At 33.4% G+C, this 18,491-nt stretch overlaps 1 non-coding gene across 1 annotated transcript; it reads left to right on the top strand.

The window, feature by feature from the left end:
- The first annotated feature begins 17,925 nt into the window (after window positions 1-17,925).
- On the top strand, window positions 17,926-17,998 carry TRNAR-ACG (transfer RNA arginine (anticodon ACG)). The gene has a single exon. It is a non-coding gene; the product is annotated as a tRNA-Arg (tRNA).
- Window positions 17,999-18,491: the final 493 nt, after the last annotated feature.

Genomic DNA, 18,491 nt, shown 5'->3' with positions numbered 1-18,491 from the left:
TTACTTGAAATCCAGATTTACCTTTTATTACTAATTGAAGTCCAGATTTCCCCCTTTTATTACTTCTTAAATTCCAGGTTTCCCCTTTTATTACTTGAAATCCAGATTTACCTTTTATTACTAATTGAAGTCCAGATTTCCCCCTTTTATTACTTCTTAAATTCCAGGTTTCCCCTTTTATTACTTGAAATCCAGATTTACCTTTTATTACTAATTGAAGTCCAGATTTCCCCCTTTTATTACTTCTTAAATTCCAGGTTTCCTCTTTTATTACTTGAAATCCAGATTTACCTTTTATTACTAATTGAAGTCCAGATTTCCCCCTTTTATTACTTCTTAAATTCCAGGTTTCCCCTTTTATTACTTGAAATCCAGATTTACCTTTTATTACTAATTGAAGTCCAGATTTCCCCCTTTTATTACTTCTTAAATTCCAGGTTTCCTCTTTTATTACTTGAAATCCAGATTTACCTTTTATAACTAATTGAAGTCCAGATTTCCCCCTTTTATTACCTCTTAAATTCCAGGTTTCCCCTTTTATCACTTGAAATCCAGATTTACCCACCTTTTATTACTAATTGAAGTCCAGATTTCCTCCTTTTATTACTTCTTAAATTCCAGGTTTCCTCTTTTATCACTTGAAATCCAGATTTACCCACCTTTTATTACTAATTGAAGTCCAGATTTCCTCCTTTTATTACTTCTTAAATTCCAGGTTTCCTCTTTTATTACTTGAAATCCAGATTTACCTTTTATTACTAATTGAAGTCCAGATTTCCCCCTTTTATTACTTCTTAAATTCCAGGTTTCCCCTTTTATTACTTGAAATCCAGATTTACCTTTTATTACTAATTGAAGTCCAGATTTCCCCCTTTTATTACTTCTTAAATTCCAGGTTTCCCCTTTTATTACTTGAAATCCAGATTTACCTTTTATTACTAATTGAAGTCCAGATTTCCCCCTTTTATTACTTCTTAAATTCCAGGTTTCCTCTTTTATTACTTGAAATCCAGATTTACCTTTTATTACTAATTGAAGTCCAGATTTCCCCCTTTTATTACTTCTTAAATTCCAGGTTTCCCCTTTTATTACTTGAAATCCAGATTTACCTTTTATTACTAATTGAAGTCCAGATTTCCCCCTTTTATTACTTCTTAAATTCCAGGTTTCCTCTTTTATTACTTGAAATCCAGATTTACCTTTTATTACTAATTGAAGTCCAGATTTCCCCCTTTTATTACTTCTTAAATTCCAGGTTTCCCCTTTTATCACTTGAAATCCAGATTTACCCACCTTTTATTACTAATTGAAGTCCAGATTTCCTCCTTTTATTACTTCTTAAATTCCAGGTTTCCTCTTTTATTACTTGAAATCCAGATTTACCTTTTATTACTAATTGAAGTCCAGATTTCCCCCTTTTATTACTTCTTAAATTCCAGGTTTCCCCTTTTATTACTTGAAATCCAGATTTACCTTTTATTACTAATTGAAGTCCAGATTTCCCCCTTTTATTACTTCTTAAATTCCAGGTTTCCTCTTTTATTACTTGAAATCCAGATTTACCTTTTATAACTAATTGAAGTCCAGATTTCCCCCTTTTATTACCTCTTAAATTCCAGGTTTCCCCTTTTATCACTTGAAATCCAGATTTACCCACCTTTTATTACTAATTGAAGTCCAGATTTCCTCCTTTTATTACTTCTTAAATTCCAGGTTTCCTCTTTTATTACTTGAAATCCAGATTTACCTTTTATTACTAATTGAAGTCCAGATTTCCCCCTTTTATTACTTCTTAAATTCCAGGTTTCCCCTTTTATTACTTGAAATCCAGATTTACCTTTTATTACTAATTGAAGTCCAGATTTCCCCCTTTTATTACTTCTTAAATTCCAGGTTTCCTCTTTTATTACTTGAAATCCAGATTTACCTTTTATTACTAATTGAAGTCCAGATTTCCCCCTTTTATTACTTCTTAAATTCCAGGTTTCCCCTTTTATCACTTGAAATCCAGATTTACCCACCTTTTATTACTAATTGAAGTCCAGATTTCCTCCTTTTATTACTTCTTAAATTCCAGGTTTCCTCTTTTATTACTTGAAATCCAGATTTACCTTTTATTACTAATTGAAGTCCAGATTTCCCCCTTTTATTACTTCTTAAATTCCAGGTTTCCCCTTTTATTACTTGAAATCCAGATTTACCTTTTATTACTAATTGAAGTCCAGATTTCCCCCTTTTATTACTTCTTAAATTCCAGGTTTCCTCTTTTATTACTTGAAATCCAGATTTACCTTTTATAACTAATTGAAGTCCAGATTTCCCCCTTTTATTACCTCTTAAATTCCAGGTTTCCCCTTTTATCACTTGAAATCCAGATTTACCCACCTTTTATTACTAATTGAAGTCCAGATTTCCTCCTTTTATTACTTCTTAAATTCCAGGTTTCCTCTTTTATTACTTGAAATCCAGATTTACCTTTTATTACTAATTGAAGTCCAGATTTCCCCCTTTTATTACTTCTTAAATTCCAGGTTTCCCCTTTTATTACTTGAAATCCAGATTTACCTTTTATTACTAATTGAAGTCCAGATTTCCCCCTTTTATTACTTCTTAAATTCCAGGTTTCCCCTTTTATTACTTGAAATCCAGATTTACCTTTTATTACTAATTGAAGTCCAGATTTCCCCCTTTTATTACTTCTTAAATTCCAGGTTTCCCCTTTTATTACTTGAAATCCAGATTTACCCACCTTTTATTACTAATTGAAGTCCAGATTTCCTCCTTTTATTACTTCTTAAATTCCAGGTTTCCTCTTTTATTACTTGAAATCCAGATTTACCTTTTATTACTAATTGAAGTCCAGATTTCCCCCTTTTATTACTTCTTAAATTCCAGGTTTCCCCTTTTATTACTTGAAATCCAGATTTACCCACCTTTTATAACTAATTGAAGTCCAGATTTCCCCCTTTTATTACCTCTTAAATTCCAGGTTTCCCCTTTTATCACTTGAAATCCAGATTTACCCACCTTTTATTACTAATTGAAGTCCAGATTTCCTCCTTTTATTACTTCTTAAATTCCAGGTTTCCTCTTTTATTACTTGAAATCCAGATTTACCCACCTTTTATTACTAGTTGAAGTCCAGATTTCCTCCTTTTATTACTTCTTAAATTCCAGGTTTCCTCTTTTATTACTTGAAATCCAGATTTACCTTTTATTACTAATTGAAGTCCAGATTTCCCCCTTTTATTACTTCTTAAATTCCAGGTTTCCCCTTTTATTACTTGAAATCCAGATTTACCCACCTTTTATAACTAATTGAAGTCCAGATTTCCCCCTTTTATTACCTCTTAAATTCCAGGTTTCCCCTTTTATCACTTGAAATCCAGATTTACCCACCTTTTATTACTAATTGAAGTCCAGATTTCCTCCTTTTATTACTTCTTAAATTCCAGGTTTCCTCTTTTATTACTTGAAATCCAGATTTACCCACGTTTTATTACTAATTGAAGTCCAGATTTCCCTCTTTTATTTCTTCTCAAAGTCCAAATTTTCCCTTTTAATACCTAAAGTACAGATTTCCCCTTTTATTATTATTGAAGCCCAGATTTCTCCTTTTATTATTTCTTGAAGTCCAGATTTTATGCTTCTATTACTTATTGAAGTCTAGATTTTACTCTTTTATTACTTATTTAAGTCCAGATTTTCCCTTTTTATTACTACTTGAAGTCCAGATTTTCCATTTTTATTACTACTTGAAGTCGAGATTTTTCTCTTATATTAATTTTTAAAGTCCAGATTTTCCCTTTTACTACTTCCTAAAGTTCACATTTCCTCTTTTATTACTTCTTGAAGTCAGATTTTCCCCGTTTATTAAATATTGTAGTCCAGATTTTCGCATTTAATTACTCCTGAAGTCCATATTTTCCACTTGTATTACTTTTTGAGGTCCAGATTTTTCCCTTTTGCCATTTCTTGAAGTCTAGATTTCCCACTTTTACTATTTATTGAAGTCCAGATTTTCCCTTATTACCTCTTAAAGTACAGATTTTCCCGGCTTTATTACTTCTTGGAGTCTAAATTTTTCCCCTTTTACCATTTCTTGAAGTCCAAAATTTCTCCTTTTATTACTTCTTGAAGCCCAGATTTTCCCCCTTAACTATTTCTTGAAATCTAGATTTTCCCCTTTTATAATTTTTGAAGTTCAGAATCTCCAATTTTACTATTTCTTGAAATCTAGATTTTCCCCTTTAATAATTTTTGAAGTTCAGAATCTCCAATTTTACTATTTCTTGAAATCTATATTTCCCCCTTTTAATACTAATTAAAGTCCAGATTTTCCCCTTTTATTACATCTTAAAGTCCAGGTTTACCCAATATATTACGTCTTGAACTCTTGATTTTCTACTATTACTATTTCTTGAAGTCTATATTTTCTCCTTTTACTACTCCTTGGAGTCCATATTTTCCCCTTTTATTACCTCTTGTAGTCCAGATTTTCCCTTATCTCTTCTTGAAGTCCAGATTTTCACTCCTGTTACTATTGCTTGAAATCCAGATTTACCCTTTTATTACTATTTGTAGTCCAGATTTTCTCTTGTTAATACTTCTTGGAAGTCAGATTTTCCCCTTTTACTATTTCTTGAGGTCCAGATTTCACTCATTTGGTATTTTCCTAAGACCAGATTTTCCCCTTTGCGCTGTTGAGGGTGGTTGAAGGTTGTGAAGAACGATGTCTGTTCCTACACTTTGAGATTTATGTAAATATAATACTTATGATCTAAGATTTTTACTTGTGAAAATACCCAGCTATAGGAATATGCGTGGTAATATACGGGTTATCTTCTACTGATACACTGATGCACAATTTAACTTGGTAATGTACGCTGTTAATCATGATTCAACTCGTAAGAATACATAAGTTATGTTGTACGACTACACTGTTATGTATCATTAGATTTGTACAAATTGCCACTGAAATAAAAATGCGGACTAATGTACGGGTTTATTTGCAATAATACAAGGTGATGCACGATTGAATTTGTAGAAATACGGTTTTATGCACAATTTTCCTTGAAAGAACATCCATGATATACGATTTAGCTTGTAAAAAGTACTCACAGAGCCATGAGGGGCAGAAACAACGTTAGAGACACGGATGTATCGAATAGAATCTCTCATTCTGAAGCCCTTTTTTATATGATATACATTTCGTCTTGAGAGGTTGTAAGTCAAAGGCACGTCGATGGTATTAAATCATAGCAAATGTCAGGGAACCTTCATAGTTCAAAGTTCAAGAGTGGGGGATTTCTGTTGATTGCAAAATGTATGTTCTGGAATATCTCGAATCAAATAGAGGAAGATATTTTTATTAGATTATTTATGGACGTCTTAATTTCCATTTAATGTTAAATTTGGAGAAGTTTATTTAGAGATGTCAAATATTTTTATGGAGTTTTAATTTTAATTTTTATGCTTTATTTTAAACCTGTGCTTTCAATTTTTCTCCTCATGCTCACAAACTTATTTTTAATTGTCATTATTTGATGTATTAGTTACTTTTAGTAAATTTATTCTGTTAAATTTCCCACTTCAGTTTTTTTTTGGAATGCACAGGATTGTTTTAATTCCGACCTGATATGGTCGTAACTTCAGTTTTGGGTTGACGTTCTTGGAATAGAAAACTTTAAAATCTGATTCAGAGGGACCAGTGGCGAGAGCAATTGGAGATACAATGTCGAGTAATGAGTCTTTTATGAAAACACTTCATATAATGTCGAGTAATGGGTCTTTCATGAAAACACTTCATACAATGTTGAGTCGAATTGGCTATATCTTGGATATCAGATTCGATTGAATGTTGAAACTGTGCAGTTGTACCCTTTCTGACCAGGTATTTGTGATCAATCAAGGTATTTTGTTTTTATTTAATTTTCCATGATGGATTTGTTTATTTCGGCTGAAAAGAATAATTTCGGGTAAGTTTAGCACTCTCTCTAGGTAAAGTACTGTAATGAGACACTTTCGATAGCTTCAGGGTTGGGCCTTTCTCTTAAATTGCTTTATAGTCGATAGCCCCTTTAGACCATGAAAAGTGTTTGGAATATCTTTGTATCGCCAGTTGTCGATTTCGTTGACTTTTTCGTCGTTTTGCTCTGTTATAGTATGAATGAAAAGAGCCCTGTTAAAGTTTGATGAGGTGATATAACTATTATTAGCAGCAATTGGATTTATTCGGTATATTAGCTTATTTAAGTTTATAAGAATATAACGCAAAGGATCCAATAATATGGAGTATGTTGGGGTTTAGTCTTTAAATATTTGTTAATACAAAGTCATTGCATATTGAAGGAGTAGATATAGGGAATGTCGCCAATATTTTGAGAAATATGAATTGGATATAAATCATGCAATAAAAGAATAACACACACACACACACACACACACAACGCCGATGTATATTCACAGTCGCGGCATAAACTGCGATTATTGAAAAAGGCTGCCGACATGGTCAGGATCCTGGACTTTGTGAACATACTAAGCTACTTGTTTAGAGTATGGACTTTTCAGTCATTTTAGCTTGAAGGATTCCACTGGATATCCACCTGTTTTATAAAAGTAGGAACTGTTTAAACAGCCTTTTGTGTATGGATCGTATTTCATTTCGGATAAGGTGTACAGTATTCCATTGCACTAAATATACAAAATCTCATTACATTGACCGAGTATTCCTGTGAATGTGACCAGAATTAACATTCAACATTTTTTGGGGGGTGGGGGGATAATGGAAGAAATGAATTCACTTAGGGGTCATTGTTTAAGGATAAGAGATTATAGTACCATGGAAGAAGAGATGAGTCACAGATTAGTTGGCAGTTTGTTGAGTCAACTCCCCTTTAATATCCCGGATAAGAAGGATTGGAGAAGCCTTGAATCGTCCCTGCCTGGCGTTCTGCCAGACTCGGGTTCTAGCCCCGCTCAAGCTTGATATATATATATATATATATATATATATATATATATATATATATATATATATATATATACACACATGTTAATCCTGTGTAAACAAAAACATTTGTATGTAAGTCTATGTATGTGTCTGTATATGTACACCAATATGCATACACGTATGTATTATGTATGTTTGTGTATGAATGCCTGTCTGTGTATAGGTATGTATATGTCTTTTTATATATTTATATATAGATGTGTTTTACATATACATATAGTTTTGCTTATATATTTATATAGATAAGGCTACTGTTATTCATATGAATAAACTGTATTGAAAGTCAAAAACAAGAATTTACCAGTCACCAGAAATGACCCTTTTTGGCAGGTGTCTAATGAGGTTGGATCTCCGCCCAGTAAACACCTGACCTCAGCCCAGGTACCTGGTAGAGGAGTGACATTGTTCTGCAAACCTTTATATTTATGTTCCTACGTTTACTTTCCCTATAAAATGTAAAGAAACCTCTCTCAATAAATCAGTCCTCTGAAGAAGTATCACAAAACAAGTCAGGACTTAATCGTATGTTTCGTATTTTAATTTTCCCTGTGGTTCTTCTGCATCTGAGCATCACGTTTCCCTGTGATTTTTATGCATATATATATATATATATATATATATATATATATATATATATATATATATATATATATATATAATGTGTGTGTGTTTGTGTGTGTGTACGCGTGTGTGTATATAGCCAGTTAGGCTCTCTATTGTATAGGGGAGATATTATTATTATTATTATCATCATCATCATTATTATTATTGTTATTATTATTATTATTATTATTACTGGGAAATATTTTTCATAATGATTTCTTTATATTAAGGTAAGATAGCAATATGAATCCAGATAAGATTATCCACGCATTACCTAACACTTTGTTTTTATTTTCTAATTCCAGGTAAGCGTCCTTTTCGGTTTCCAGAGGCATTCTTGATCTTCCTTTCTTAAAAGGTAAGAGGAAAATCAAAATCTGATTTATACTCATATAAGAACCTATTTCTACTTAGGCCTCATTCTAGCAATTGGTATGTTGTACCTGATTGGCTGACCAGAAATTAAAGCTTTTGCATATCTATGGGGATGGGCGGTGGCTAGCAAGTCCTTTATATTTTTACCTCTTTCCTGGGGAAAAAGGTATATATATATATATATATATATATATATATATATGTGTGTGTGTGTGTATACATATATATATGTGTGTGTATATATATATATCAATTATATGTGTGTGTATATCATACATACATATACCAAGACACTTCCCCCAATTTTGTGGGGTGGCCGACATCAAACAAATGAAACAAAAAAGTGGACCTCTCCTTTTCTACGTTCCTCCCAGCCTAACAAGGGACTCAACCGAGTTCGGATGTGTGTATATATGTATATATATATATATATATATATATATATATATATATATATATATATATATATATATATGTGTGTGTGTATATATATATGTATATATATATGTATATATATATATATGTGTCTGTGTGTGTGTGTGTGTGTGTGTGTGTGTAGGGATGGATTTCATAAGAACATTTTCCAGTAATAATTCTTTGTTCTTCAGACATTCGGTAGTTGGCGAAAGCCACTAATTGATACTAGTTGTGGTTCTTTATATATTTTGTTAACAAACCTCTGCAAACCTTTTGTTCCTTAAAATAAGAACTAAAGATATTGGTTCTGTTAATTTCCCAAATTATCGTAAATTAATCCATAGCATGATTAGTCCTATGCCAAACATAGCCTTAGAATAAGTTGGCGGTGAAGTTTCAGGCAGTCCTTCCAACCAATGCCGCAGCTGCTAGTAACGTTTTCCGTATTAGTTTGAATTTTAAAGACTGTTCAAACACTTCAGATTTTAATGGATTTTGTATTTAATGGCTTTAAGACTATTGCAGAGCTAGTTTTTTCGAACTATTACATGAATTATGCTCTGGACTTTAAACCATTTGGTTTGTACCATCTGGTGGATGGTTTTAGTCAGTTATTTATAAATTGTTTTTAGAACAGTTTACGTGTTTGATCATGACTTATATGCATATATATATATATATATATATATATATATATATATATATATATACAGTATATACGTAGTATACATAGATTATATGTATATAGATAATCTGTGTGTAGTATATATACGTTATATGTATTTGTATATATATATTATATATATATATATATATATTTATATTTATATATATATATATATATTTATAAATATATATGTGTGTATATATATATATATATATATATATATATATATATATATATATATATATATATATATATATATATATATATATACAATCTTTTGATATTCAGTAAGTCAATTGTCAGAAGGAAAATGGGAAATAAGCCCTATGTCACCAGTGAATAAGAGACAAGAAATGAAGGTATGTTTCTGTTTTGTTACCTTCCAAATTCCCAGGAACTTTGTTTCTTGGCTCATTAGGAACTTTCTTTTGCTAACAAGAGGAAAGGTCTCCAATCTGATGTTCTTGTTACGGTATCTGGGATCCATATTCAAGAGAGAGAGAGAGAGAGAGAGAGAGAGAGAGAGAGATCTGAGCTTTATTATACTAATTGTATACTTGATCTTTGGAGGTGAAACGAGTCACCACAAATCACGTTTTTTTTTTTTTTTTTTTTCCGGCCATATTCCTCTAAGGGTTCTTGCTATAAATGAATTTATACCAAGTTTTCTTTTTAATTCTGTATTATCAAATTATAGTGAGAATTGAAGAGTTCTCTTCCAGAGTAATATGTATTAGCGGGTTGAGAAATATTTCCATGATAACTATTATTACAGAATTCTTTTTAGAATATTAGCTTTTGAAATACCAAATTATATACATGTACCAAAGTTGAAAAGGAAAACCATCCCTGCAATTTTGTAGAATAGTTTAAAAAAAAATTTGTGCTATAACAAATTAAATGTTCTTGATAAACGATGTAAAAAGAAGTTTTTTAAACTTTTTTCTCCCTCTTCTTTTATTTTTGTTATAACGAACAGTTCTTAGAAAAGCGCCAAGTGCGTCTTTGCTTAGCGTTGTTTATAAGACTTTTGTAGTCTCTTGAAGTAATCGAACACTTGGAAGTTGAAGCGCCTTCAAACTCCTGTTAGGTTGCTTCGTCTACATTATATATATATATATATATATATATATATATATATATATATATATATATATATATACATATACATATATATGTATATATATATGTGTGTGTGTGTGTGTGTGTGTGTGTGTTTATATGTGTGTGTATCTGTATATGTATATGTAAAACGAAAAAATGAGATCATATTCATCAAAGAAAGACTTCACCTTTTGTAATCTTCGACGGACGATCTGGAATTTCTATCAAAACGGAAATGTTTTGTTTGTTTGATATCGGCTAACCTCTGTATTCCAGGTTTTCAAATTCCAGGCACAGTTCTGTACCCTGGAATATAAAAGAGTTTTTATTTTTTTGCTGCAACTCATTGGTCGTTGTGTGCAATCGATGACATAAAGGTCTCTCTCTCTCTCTCTCTCTCTCTCTCTCTCTCTCTCTCTCTCTCTCTCTCTCTCTCTCTCTCTCTCTTTCACCTGTCCTCACCATCATCATCTCATTCTACGCCTATTGACGCAAAGGGCCTCGGTTTGATTTCGCCAGACCTAGAGCTTTTAAATCTATACTTCTCCATTCATCATCTCCCATTTCACGCTTTAAAGTCCTCAGCCATGTAGGCCTGGGTCTTCCAACTCTTCTAGTGCCTTGTGGAGCCCAGGTGAAATTATGATGAAGTAATCTCTCTTGGGGAGTGCGAAGAGCCTGCCCAAACCATCTCCATGTACCCTTCATCACGATATCATCCACTATGACATTCAAGTAATCTCTCTTATAATCTCATCTCTAATGCTGTCCTCTCATTTAACTCGGCGTATTCTTCTGGGGATTTTGTTTTCAAATCTACAAATATTTTTGGATATTCTTTCATTGTCATACCTCGACTCGTGTCTATACAGTAACACTGATCTCACCAAACTAATTTATAGCCTGATTTTTATATGCAATTTCAGGCGCTTTGAATTCTAAATCTTTCTTAACCTAGCCATTGTCTGATTCCACCTCATTAATCCTTTCTCCTTCCAATGATACTTCATTTTCCATTACTTATTCCGTTCTCATCACCTCTGTCTTGAGAGAGAGAGAGAGAGAGAGAGAGAGAGAGAGAGAGAGAGAGAGAGAGATCTGTGATAGAGGCATTAAGATTAATTTCCATAATACTAAAATGAGAGAGAGAGAGAGAGAGAGAGAGAGAGAGAGAGAGAGAGAGAGAGAGAGAGAGAGAGAGAGATAGTGAAGCGAGGGGTAATGATCCTCTTTATATTTCCGTTTTACGTCATATATTTATCAAAATAATGGTTATATTAATTATATTTTCTGCAATTTTTTTTTACGTATTTTAGAGTCAAACGTTACGAATGGAAATGAAATAGTAATACCCTCTGTTGTTGTTATTATTATTATTATTATTATTATTATTATTATTATTATTATTATTATTATTATTATGACGATGAATGAGTAGTTCAACGATAACGTTAATTCATCTTAAAATCACTATTATGATACAACATATATTTTGAAATATATTTTTTTATTATGACTATATTTGATGCCTATTATTTTTCCATGGGTGATGTTAATTACAAAATTTTAGGGGTAGGAGGGTGCGATTGATAAATAATGCCGAGCGGGGAGGGAGTCAAAATGTTGAAGAACCTCTGCTCAAGAACGTTCCTTATCTTTACAGCCATTGAAACTTGTAGCATCCGTCAGTGCAGTTGGAAGAAACTTATGTCTTCACTCTTTTGTGAATAGTACATATTTTAGAGAGTTTTAGATGACTTTCGAGAAAGGTATAAAAATAAGTTTTATGAATTTTTTCATATTTGTTCGTCAGGGAGTTTTTTTAATTGTTTAACTTCTGATTCAAAAATGTCCAATTTTGAATGTAAGGGTCATATTTGTTGGTTTGAATACTTCACAGATGGCTTTATATATTTATGGTATCTTTATCATATTGCCAATTTCCGATGGTAATTTTGCTTTTAATGCTTCTTAATCTGACATTTTGACATACTAATGAATGACAATGCCCATGTCCTATATTGTTATCTGGTGTCAACAGCAATGTTTAATGTTAAAGTAAAATAACAAAACATATGTCTTAATTCAATCGACTGTTCTAGCGGACGTTTCGACATTCCATACCGTTAATATCAAATGCGTTTGTGAAAGATTAAAGGGATAGCAAATGACTATGACAACAAAATATGCTGGGAAGGAATCTCGTGTCATATAGGGATACCTTCTTACGCAAAAATTGGAACATAAGAAAGACTTACGAATCATCATCGCAAAATCTGGTTTAAAGGCCACCCATGAATGGCAGAGGCAAGGGACAGTGACAGTGACCTAGCTGGCAGGACAATACCTAGAGACTGACCTTATGTTATCTACACATGGTCAGCGCCCAAGCCCTTCACCCAAGGTAGAACTAGGGAGGGCCGGGCGATGGATGCTGATTACTCATCAGGTAGACCTATAGGCTCCCCCAAACCCCCATCCTTAAGGTTGTAGACACTACAAGAAACTTTTGAGCTTGAGCATGACTCGAACCCCAGTCCGGCAGATGACCAGGCAGGGACGTTTTCAATTGGCCACCACAACCAGAATATGTTGGAAATTACCAAACAAGACGTTACAATATGTCAAGGACAAAGGAGACTTCAGTACATCGTTTGAAGATTGGCCACTGAAGTTTGGCCTAAGTATGTTAAATAGTTGGTTAGTCCAGCCTGTGTGTAAAGACTATTATAGTCCTTTGGTGTTGTGGCCTTTTTTGGTCGAGTGTCTCTACCTAGGGGACTTAGGAATAGTTTGCCTAGAGCCACCTAATGAAGAAGTTGATTAATTGTCTGTTCCACAGGGTTATCGGATATGTTGTTATTCGTGAGAAAAAAAAAAGGCGTTTGTAAGTTTGTAGAATATGTTATTTTCTGTTTAAAAAATGCTAGTATCATTTACAGTCACTTGTCTGCCATTCGTTTTGGTCAATTATATTTATGGTCTTGTACAGTAGACTTCAAATTTGAAGGTATTGCTAAAGCATAAATGAATGGGGAAAGGTTTCTCGCAAGAAGGTATAAGATGATTTTATTTTTTCTTATCTCCCCTATATAGTAAATAGAAAGTCGTGGTATGACATTGAAACAATATCCAACAGAGTTTGTGGATTTGAGAATAAAATTCTCAGAAGGATTTTGGGAGTTAAATGGCAGGTCTGGATTGGAAATGGAACTATGAGAGAGATTACTTACAGTAGAGTACCATAGTATGTGGGTGAGATCATGGTGAAGGATAGATGCAGATGGTTTGGCCATGCTCTTCGCACTCCCTAAGAGAGATTAGTTCACCAGGCCTACACGGTTCAGGACTATGAAGCTTGAAGTAGATGATGCTGAATGCAGAAGCTCAAGATAGAGTCGAGTGGCAAAATCTACCCGAGGCGTTAATGATGATATTTCCGATCATGCTCAGCTCTCCCCGTCCCTCGGGAATTGGAGAGAGGGACTATTCGTACCCTGGTGAGAAAGGGATCTTGAGTGTGCTTACCTACTGTGTGTAAATATTTAGCCGTCAATATTGATGGGTCGCTTACACTATAGTCAAACCATTGTAGGATCAAACTCGGAGCCCGTTAGCGGCGTTGTCAGTTATCTTGGGTCACTTTAAAGCACACCTGGCTTGACCGCTTTAATCTTTGGGCGAGCCAAGAAAAGGAGGAAAGGGTCAGCTAAAAAATAAAAAATATATAAAAAGATTATCATACTAACAGATATAATCTTACTTTATCAATTCTGATTGATTATGAAAAGACAGGATTCTTTACAAAGGATTTATTTAACTAAGTTTAATATAGTATATTTACATTGGAGATTGTATTGTTTTAGAATTTATTTGATTAATGGACAAAATTTTTTTTACAAAATATGTTCTGGTAGCAAACGTGGCTGTGGAGGCTTCGTCAGATGAAGTTAGTTCTATCATAAAAGATTCAATGAATTTGTTAATACAGACGTCATTTCTCCTGTCCTTTGAAATGTTACCAGTATGCTTAATAGCCTTCACCTAATTTTCCTTGAAAATCTGAAACAAAATCGTTTTTGATATGTTAGTTGCATCTGTGACACGTTTGATTGCTTGGTCAATTTCAAATTTAACAGTTTCATTATCCTTTTCCCAATTAGAACAAAACTGATGGACATTGTCTCGCTAATGCGGTAGCTAATTTTCAACCATTTAATAGGATTTGACTAAAGATCTTGGTGAACTGACCCAGTGAAGATGTGGCACCGTATATACCATATGTCTTAGTCATTTTCCTTCCCTTCTCTTAGTAAAGTGAAGGCATCGGGATTAAGGAGAATCGGCAACGTGGCAAATGAGCTTGAAGTTCGCTCGTAAAATGGTTTTAAAATACTACAGTATACACGTCTAATAGTTACTGAACCTTATTTGAATTTCGAACTGTAGTTGGGTAATTTCCATATTCATTTAGAAGTTTAGCTGTATTCTATTATTGTAGAGTGAGGCGTCGGACTTATTTCGTGAAGAAACTCGATTGCAGAATGCTTTGAATGATGACGAAACGAAAGGGGAGACATTCCACCTTCCATTTCAGTCTCAGTTCGGAGTAAGTCAGTTCGAAATCAATTTGAAGTTGCCAAGGTTTCCTTAAGGGTTCACTGGCAAGTCAATTTACCCTCTTGACTGTCATGCATTTGTATTAATTCATTTCAACGGTACGACAGATTGCATTTGCAGAGAGAAGATTTACGTTTGATCGTGTGTTGAGTAGCCAGAAATTAAGTTTTTTTTTTTATATTTAATAATTAATGTGCGCGACCCGTCAAAAAATTATGTCTAAATATTTATATAGATAACACACACATTCAACCCTTCCCACCCCTATCCTCTGGGAGTACCACCAGGGCATGTCTACTCCCTCTCCTCCCTACCCCCAGAGAAGGGGAGAAAGAGTAATTATACGTCTGGCAATGCAGCTGAACGTGATCACAAATATATATATATATATATATATATATATATATATATATATATATATATATATATATATATATATATATATATATATATAACCAGACACTTTTTTATTATATAAGGAAAATTATTTTCTCAAAACTCTTTATTTAGAATTCGACCTGCTGTTAATCATCATCTTCATTCCGGGGTCAATGACCATCGATGTCAGGATGCCAGAAAACTTCCAATCATTCATTCATTCATTCTTCCTCATTCATGACCTTTTATTCAAAAGAGAACAAGAAACCCAATGAGATTTCAGATTCAAATGTAATCATACATCGGTCTAAAGAACTTCCTTTCCTTCAGATGATACATAAACAGTAGTCCGAACCCTATATATACCTATTCATAGTATTTCTGTGAAAGTTATGCTTAACGAGCCTGAGTATCAAAGCACCAGAATGGAGCAGACTAGACGAAAAGATTTCCGGTTCTTTGTAAACTAGAATAGCTGCGAATCTTCCATCAGTAAATCCAAATAAACAAGGTCCAAGTTTTGTTTCCTAACAAGGCCTCTATTTTAAGCATTCTCTTTCCAAAAGTTAATTTTCTTTAGCAAATGAAGTAAGTGGTAAACTTCATGTACGGTCCCTGCTGAACTAGGATTCGAGTCATGCTCAAGCTCTTTAGTTTCTTGTAGTGTCTGTAACCTCACCATCTTTGTAAGCTAAGGATGGCGTGTTTGAGGTAGCTGAGTCATCAGCGGCCATTCACTGTCCCTCCCTGGTTCTAACTTGGGTTGAGAATGGCTTGGGCGCCGATCATAAATTATGCCTACATGCTAGCAGGACATTGTCCTGCTAGCAAGAGGATTGTCGTTGTCCCTTGCCTATGCCATTCATGATTGGCCTTTAAAACCTTAACGGTTTTTAGCTTTTTTTTACATAACTCTCAAATCACATTGAATTACTTTTTATTTCAGACAGATTTCATCATCGTTTTATTCTACTTAACATTCATTTGTAATCGCGAAGTTCTTCGGCATAATTCATGAACAGTAAAGTACAGATGGACACAGTAGTCCTTGGCCCACGTTGCTCCGAAGTGCACCCTGTCACACCGTTACTTTGCGGCGAGTAAACATGCAGATAGTGTAGGGAGCGATGGCAGAGGTGGTGGGTGGGGCTAAAAACAGGAACTCGCCGTGCAGTAGGGATGTGACTGTGTGCACTTCTACCAGGAATTCCTGTGTCTAACTATAAATGATAATTCCTTCTAGAGGGTTTTGGAATATTCTTTTCTTCTATATTTACAGCATTTTAATCTATGGTAATCGTGAATTATGTTTTTTTTGCTTTAGTCCCTTAAGAAAGTCATTTAAATGATGGCTTTTAGATAATGTGCTGTTGTACAGAATGATAACTGATATATCTGGATATGATTCAGCATATTGTATGCAACAGAGTTAATTATGTCCTTAGGAAACGACCAAAACGAAACCGATTTGGATTCCCTTTATTGGCCCCCTCCCTTCCTCGCATAATGGTCGACTGTAATTGCATTGCGTTGCATTTTCCAAACATTCATGGGTTTGACTTTATATTTTCCCTCTGGCGTTGGGGGAAAATACCAGATTACAGAGACAACCAGAAAAACCACACCGTTATTTGCGATTAGTCGAAATACTATTGCTATTAACCAATTGGACATGGTTTGTTCTTTTGTAATTATCGAATGCTACGGTACATTACTCTCTCTCTCTCTCTCTCTCTCTCTCTCTCTCTCTCTCTCTCTCTCTCTCTCTCTCTCTCTCTCCATATATCGCGCTCAGTATTCACAATTCTTTAATAATCCTTTGATTTTTGTATATCTCGTACAATTGTTCTTAAAACCTGTGAAGATGAATAAGTTATTTGTCCCTATGGTTACTGGATCTGGCCATCTCACGTTTTATTATTTTTCCCCACATTATTTACGCTTATCAAGAAACATGTAGTGATACATGTGCTTGATGAAAGAAGCATTAGAATATTCCTAACACTCCTTCATAGGAAAGTTAGAAGATGCAACTAAATGAAGTTTTCGTTTTAGGAATATTATATATATATATATATATATATATATATATATATATATATATATATATATATATATATATATATATATATATATATATCTATATCAGCTCTATGCGGTCATGACCTTTGTGTAAATAAGGCCTATACAAGGATATAATTCCTGACTTTGAATTTAGCGAGTATCTCGAATATCAACTTGCCTCTTACACTTATTCACTCATTCTCACGTAAGGAACCTCAAGTTGCAAAGTCATTTTTTCGGGAAAATGGACTTATGGCAATTTATTCTGATCACTGAAATACCTCCTTATTTGATAATTTCTTATTTCTGTATATATGTTTATTATTCATGCCATTGTACGGGAGAAGATGCTACGTGTAGTTGAAGCCCTGTTGAGTGGTGAGGACATGATAAGAGGAAAAGAGAGAGAGTGAGGGGAGGCAGTATGTCAGCTGGTGGCATTGGCCTTTTGGACCATACCCAAAGTTTCACCGAAATATAACGAGGGGAACCAGGGCCTACACTGCTCGTGTGTATTTGGAAAAGAAAAAAAATAGTTGCTTATTACATATCTATACATGAAATTTCAAAATTTTGATTTCCTAATTGTTAGGGAAATATCAACAACAGTTATCTAAGGAAGATTTATGTAGCATTAATAAAAAAATAAAAAATAAGTTAGTTTCCGGAATCTTTAACCAGGAACGGCCTTGTGGCGCAACGGATAACACGTCTGACTACGGATCAGAAGATTCCAGGTTCGAACCCTGGCAAGGTCGAGGACGGAATTTTTCACCATCAGCTGTTATCGTGTTTCACTTAATGCGATAAGGAATTTTATGATTGTTTTTATTATTGTTATTTGTATGGGGCGATCATCTCAGATTTACATCTTTTAACAATTCCTTAACAATAGTTACATTGTTTTTTACATTATTATTTAAAAAACAATGTAAATATTGTTAAGGAATTGTTAAAAGATTTAAACAAACTGCCGTGAAATGCTGTTAATGATCGCTAAGACTGCAACGGTGTTTTTTCATCTCACGAACCTTTCTGTACTTGTCTTTCAAAAATTTGTTACCATTTGTTTCCTGAAGAAGGGAGATGGTCCCTTCGAAAGCTAAATAAATTTCATTTTTCATACATGGTGGGTTATTTTATTTATTATAAATACACGGAAAATTTTGTATTTCAATTTATATTTATATATGTATATATGTGTCTATATATATGTATATATATATATATATATATATATATAGAGAGAGA

Source organism: Palaemon carinicauda, chromosome 42 (genome assembly GCF_036898095.1).
Source record: "Palaemon carinicauda isolate YSFRI2023 chromosome 42, ASM3689809v2, whole genome shotgun sequence".
NCBI lineage: Eukaryota > Metazoa > Arthropoda > Malacostraca > Decapoda > Palaemonidae > Palaemon > Palaemon carinicauda.
The sequence above is the reverse complement of the archived record's forward strand: the minus strand, read 5'-3'. Positions and strand labels throughout refer to the sequence as shown.